The sequence below is a fragment of the Gossypium hirsutum genome, chromosome A03 (genome assembly GCF_007990345.1).
Source record: "Gossypium hirsutum isolate 1008001.06 chromosome A03, Gossypium_hirsutum_v2.1, whole genome shotgun sequence".
In the NCBI taxonomy this organism is placed as follows: domain Eukaryota; kingdom Viridiplantae; phylum Streptophyta; class Magnoliopsida; order Malvales; family Malvaceae; genus Gossypium; species Gossypium hirsutum.
Genome location: NC_053426.1, coordinates 97349180 through 97355631, shown reverse-complemented (window position 1 = coordinate 97355631; position 6452 = coordinate 97349180). Strand labels below are relative to the sequence as shown.

General features: G+C 40.5%; 1 non-coding gene across 1 annotated transcript; it reads right to left on the bottom strand.

Annotated features, from left to right (window-relative positions):
* Window positions 1-6068: 6068 nt before the first annotated feature.
* On the bottom strand, window positions 6069-6175 carry LOC121227795 (small nucleolar RNA R71). Its single transcript, XR_005925318.1, has one exon. It is a non-coding gene; the product is annotated as a small nucleolar RNA R71 (small nucleolar RNA).
* Window positions 6176-6452: the final 277 nt, after the last annotated feature.

The window sequence follows — 6452 nt, the reverse complement described above, 5'->3', positions numbered from 1 at the left end:
AACCTTACAGAACATTTCAGATTAAAAGGGCTCACATACCCGTGTGGGTCACAGGGCCCAAATTGGCCTTGCTCGTGTGGATCACAAGGCCTGGCCCAAATTCCCACACAGTCGTGTGGTTCACCCGTGTAGGCCCACATGCCCGTGCGACCCTAACGACCCATTTATTCTGAGCCCGTGCCTTGCACGCGGCCTACAAGCCATCACACGCTATTGTCCGTCGCGCCAGTGTGGCATGCGCACAGCCTGGCTGTCAGTGACACGTCCGTGTCTCACGACGCAGGCTACCTCACGGGCAGACCACACACCCGTGTGGCGTCGACAGGCCACTTTTTGGCTTTCATCGAAACTCATTTTTTGCGTAATCGGAGTTCACACCTGGTTCGTTTTCGCTGCTAATCCAACCATGAGTACTCCAAAGCCTTTGACAAATAACGGTGATTCCTTGCTGTTAAGAGCTCGATTAATGATCCACAGACTCTAGAATATTCCCTAAATAGCAACCAAAATCCCTTTTAAACAATCTCCAAGGAAATCCTTTAACTTTTATTAAAAACCAAACTTACCGAACCAACGAAATCACTAGCAACACGCCACAACTAATCGAAAAAGAAGAAAATGAAGGAGAAGAAAAACGGAGAAAAAGGAAAAAAGAAGAAGAGAAGTTCGGCAGCTAGGGTTTGGAAGAGGAAGAACGACAGAGAAAATATTTTTCCAAAAAGAAAGAAATAAGAAAAGCCCTAATTTTTCCTAAAACCCTTAACTCAGAATTTTAATAAAACCCAAATTTTACTAAAACTTGCAGCAAAAATAATCCCATAGCTACTGCAAGGAATCAAACTCCAGACCTCCAACATACCAACACTCCACTTATCCACCAGACCAGCAGGCCCATTCTTAGGTTTTTACCATCAATTCCTTATAAGCCCACTGACCTAAAGTCAGGCTTTACTCAAATAATACCAAAATTAGCCCATGTTAAAACTTGAACTTGGGACCTCCCAAACACACCCCAAAGCACATAACCTCTTAAACTACATATATATATACTAAATAGAATCAAATCAAAAGTTTCGATATTTCCATGATCAACAATCATAAAAGCTGAAATTACAAAAAATTGGGGCGTTACAATTCTACCCCCTAAAAGAAAATTTGTCCTCGAATTTTACCTGATCAAAAAAGGTAAGGATACTGCTATCGCATCAAATCCTCTAGCTCCTAAGTAGCTCCTCAGTGCTATGATTCTGCCACAGTGCCTTCACCAATGGAATAGACTTCCTACGTAAGACCTTAACGTCATGATCTAGAATCTGAACAGGCTCCTCCTCGAACGTCAGATCCGATCTAATCTCAATCCCCTCTACGGGCACAACGTGTGTAGGATCAGAGCGGTAGCGTCTCAACATCGAAACATGAAACACATCATGTATGCAGTCTAACTCTGAAGGTAGCTCTAATTGATATGTGACTGGCCCTACTCGCTTCAGAATCCAATACGACCCAATAAACCGAGGGCTCAGCTTACCCTTGCGACCGAACCCTAGAACCTTTTTCCATGGCGAGACCCTAAGGAAAATCATGTCCCCCACAGAATACTTGATGTCCTTCCTCTTTAGATCAACATAGTACTTTTTTCTATTAGAAGTCGCTTTCAAACGTTATCGAATCAAACGGACTTTATCCTCAGTTTCTGATACTAATTTTGGACCCAGAACACGTCGCTCACCCAACTCAGTCCAGCACAAAGGTGTACGACATTTACGACCATAAAGTGCCTCATACGGTGCCATTTGTATACTAGACTGATAACTGTTGTTGTAAGTGAACTCTGTTAGAGGCAAGTACTCCTACCAACTGTCTCGAAAATCGATAATGCAGCCCCTCAACATGTCCTCTAGTATCTGGATCACACTCTCTAACTGACCGTCTGTCTGTGGATGGAAAGCAGTACTGAAGTCTAGCCTCGAACCCAAAGCCTCATGAAGCTTTCTTCAGAACCGAGACATAAAATGAGGATCCCTATCAGAAATGATCGAGACAGGTACCCCATGCAGCCTCACTGTCTCAAAAATGTATAGCTTGACCAACTTCTGTAGAGAGAAGTCTGTCCTAACAGGAATGAAATGTGAGGTCTTGGTTAATTGGTCTACAATGACCCAAACAGAGTCCTTCTTAGTGGGTGTTAGGGGCAACCCACTAACAAAGTCCATCATTACTCGCTCCCATTTCCATATCAGTATTTTTAACTGGCTGTAGAAAACCCAACAGTAACTGATGCTCAGTCTTAACCTACTGACATGTCAAACAGCAAGCAACAAAGTCGGTAACCTCACGTTTCAACCCTGGCCACCAATACAACTTTCAAAGATCTTTATACATCTTATTTCCACCAGGATGCATAGCGTAAGGACTACTATGTGCTTCCCTCAAAATTGACAGCCTCAAATCCTCATTATTAGGTAAACAAATCCTATCTCGGAAGCACAATACCCTATCATTATTCAGCCCAAAATCTGTAGTAGTCCCAGTCTCAACCTGACGAAATCGCATCTCAAGAGTCTTATCATCTAAGTGCTTAGCTCTAATCTGTTCAATCCATGTCGGCTTCACTTGTAGCTCTACCAGAAGACTTCTTTTGTCATAAAGACTGAATCGAGCGAACATTTCTCTCAGATTGGTCACAACCCTATGGCTTAGTGCATCGACCACCACATTGGCCTTTCCAGGGTGATACTAAATACTGCAGTCATAGTTCTTGAGCAGCTCAACCCATCGATGTTGCCTAAGCTTTAACTCCTTCTGATTGAGGAGATATTTGAGGCTTTTGTGATCAGTGTAGATGGTACACTTCTCTCCATACAGATAATACCTCCAAATCTTCAATGTAAAAACTACTGCAGCCAACTCCAAATCATGCGTCGGATAATTAGCCTTGTTAGTCTTAAGCTGTCGAGACGCATAGGCAACTACCTTATTGTCTTGCATCAAGACGCAACCCAAACCCACATGTGACTCATCATTGTAAACCACGAAGTCCCTACCAGGCTCAAGCTGTATCAGAACTGGAGCCAGAGTTAAAACTGTCTTGAGCTTTACGAAGCTCTCCTGCTGCGTGTCAGTCCAAATGAAAGAAACTCCTTTATGCAACAACTTAGTCAACGGCACTACGATCAACGATAACCCCTCTACAAAATGTCGGTAATACCCTATCAATCCCAGAAAATTACAGATTTTTGACACACTCTTCGACTGTTTCCAATCCAATACTGCCTCAATCTTACGAGGATCCACTCGAATCCCCTTCACAGAAACTACATGACCCAGAAATGTCACTTCTCGAAGCCAGAACTCACACTTACTGAACTTCACATACTACTATTTGTTACGAAGGATTGGCAGAACTACTCTTAAATGCTCGTCGTGATTGGCCTCAGACTTAGAATACTTCAAAATGTAGTCGATGAACACCACCACAAATCGATCCAAGTAGGACTGAAACACACGGTTCATCAAGTCCATGAATGCTATTGGTGCATTAGTCAATCCAAAAGGCATGACTAGAAACTCGTAATGCCCATAATGAGTCCTAAATGTTGTCTTATGCACATCAGCCTCCGTTACCCTTAACTGATAATAACCTGACCGCAGATCAATTTTAGAAAACACTGAATCCCCTCTAAACTGATCGAATAGGTCATCAATCCTCGAAAGTGGGTACTTATTCTTAATCGTCAACTTGTTCAATTGGCGGTAGTCGATACACATCCTCATTGTACCGTCTTTCTTCTTTACAAATAGAACAGGTGCTCCCCACGGAGACATACTGGGATAAATAAGCCCTCGATCTAACAGCTCTTGAATTTCAGCCTTCAGTTCCGCCAGCTCATTTGGTGCCATTTGGTAAGGGGCGATATATGATAAACGCCAAATTATACATATTTTTACCCCAAATACTTAGCATATTAATGGATGTTTATTACTAGATTTGTGGATTTCGGTGCTCTTAATCTGGGTATTTTATGTTTTGTACTCAAGAGAGCACCAAGAGTCAAAAGGAGCCAAAAATGAGCAAAAAATAGAAAAAACAGACCAAATCGAGAAGAAGACACGGCCTAAGCCTTGCCACACGGGAAGCTCACATGCCCGTATCTTTCGAGGGTGTCGACCAAGGCTTTCACGATTAACACGGCCTGACCATTGACCCACACGGCCGTGTGTAATTTAACAGATCGAACACGGCCTGGCAATCACGTCACATGGCCGTGGCACATGGGTGTATCCGTTTTTCAAGGAGTTGTATTTTACACGGAAAAGGATACTTAGGGAGGAAGAAAGCCAATCCAAAGCCTATATAAACACCCTACGTATGACTTAGAGAGGGACCTCTCCTCCAGAACTTTTCTGGAGTATAGAACCATACGCCGGGAATTAGTTGAAGGAAGCCAGAAGATCCATCCCAAAAGCCAGAGCTACTCCAAGACTAAAGATCTCTCTCAGAATTCCTTCAGGGGTTTTAGAGTTTTCTTTATGTTTTGTTATTTTCATACTTTTGAGATGTAATATTATTTTATTATGAAATAAACCCTTAGATGCCTAAGGGGGTTGAAACCTATGATGGATCTTGTTATTATTATCTGAACTGTATGATAAATACTTGATTTGTTCTTAATTATGTGTTCTTAATGCTTGAGTTAATATTCCGGGTATTGATTCATGATTTGATGTGCTTATGCAGAGGAGCAAAAATCCCTGTCTAAGAGTAGATTTGGCATAATTAAGCGGAGTTGATTGAACGCCTAGAAATAGGGTTACGAGATTTTGCCGGATTAGGGTGAAACCTAATATGGGAGTCCATAGATCGATTTTCTACTTCCCTAGGGGTTTTAATTAAGAAAGAGATTTCGATTAATTCAACCGAGGGTTAGACATTATTAGTCTCGAAAGAGATAATAATATAGGTTAGGGAGCCTTACAGATCAAGTCAAGTGAATAAATCATCTGGTTCAGAGTCAGATAACAAGTTAAATCTAGGTGGATTCCTCATTGGGTGTCGTCTTTATCAATTACTTTTCTGCAAGTATTTTTCCAAATTTTCTCTTCACTTTAGTTTAATTAGTTAATTAGTTTAGTTAATTAGTTTAATAAACAACCCCTCTTTATTTCTAGGTTAAATAATAAAAAGATAGTTATTACTAGTACTTTTGGTTCCCCTGGGTACGATATCCCGATCTTGCCGTTACTATACTATTGTTAGATAGGTGTGCTTGCCTTTTTGTCGTGATAATAGTTAGTCTAGGTTTGATCTTCATTATAAATATTTATTACTTGTTACGAATCACGGGATAAAGTTTTTGGTGCCGTTGCCAGGGAACTAAGATATTAGGAACGCTCAATTTTTATTGCTTTAGCCATTTACTTTTCTTGCAATTTAATTTAATTTTATTATTATTATTTATTTACTTTTTCTTTCTCTTGACAGGTTTCTATAGTTTATGACTAGAAGAAACCCGTTGGGACCATTACTTTTTAATGAAGAAATCGATTGCACAGTTCGTAGAAACCAAAGAGAAATAAGGCGCAGCTTAAGATACATAGAGAACGAGAGAAAAGACGATACTGAACCTCCAACCGACAAGATGGTTGAAAACCAAGGCAATCAGCTACCTCCTGCAATTGCGGCTAATCAAAATCCCACTCCACATACTATGTATGATTATGCTAAACTTTCTCTAACAGGAACTGAATCTAGCATAGTTAGACCTACTGTAGCTGCAAATACTTTTGAAATAAAACCAAACACTATTTAGATGATACAGCAGTTTGTTTAGTTTGTTGGTTTGCAGGATGAAGATCCCAACGCCCACTTAGCAAATTTTCTAGAATTTTGCGATACATTTAAAATCAATGGCATTTCTGATGATGCCATTCATCTTCAGTTATTTCCTTTTTCATTGAGGAACAAAGCTAAACAGTGGTTGAACTCGTTACCAAGAGGGTCAATTACTACTTGGGAACAAATGATTGAGAAATTTTTACTAAAATATTTTTCGCCGGCTAAAATGACTAAATTACGTAATGATATCTCTTCTTTTGTGCAGATGGATTTAGAAAAACTTCACGATGCATTAGAGAGATACAAGGACTTACTGAGAAGGTGCCCTCACCATGGGTTACCACTTTGGCTGCAAGTACAAACATTCCACAATGGTCTGAATCCCTCAACTCGGCAAATGGTTGACGGAGCTGTTGGCGGAACCATCAACAACAAAACACCTGAAGGGGCTTATGAATTCATTTAAGAAATGTCATTGAATAGATATCAGTGGCAAGTCATGAGGACTAAGCCAACAAAAACAACTGGCGTTTATAACGTCGACTTAGTTACTATGCTGTCAAATCAGGTAAAACTTCTCAATAAAAAGATTGATGGTTTACTTGGTTCTATGCAG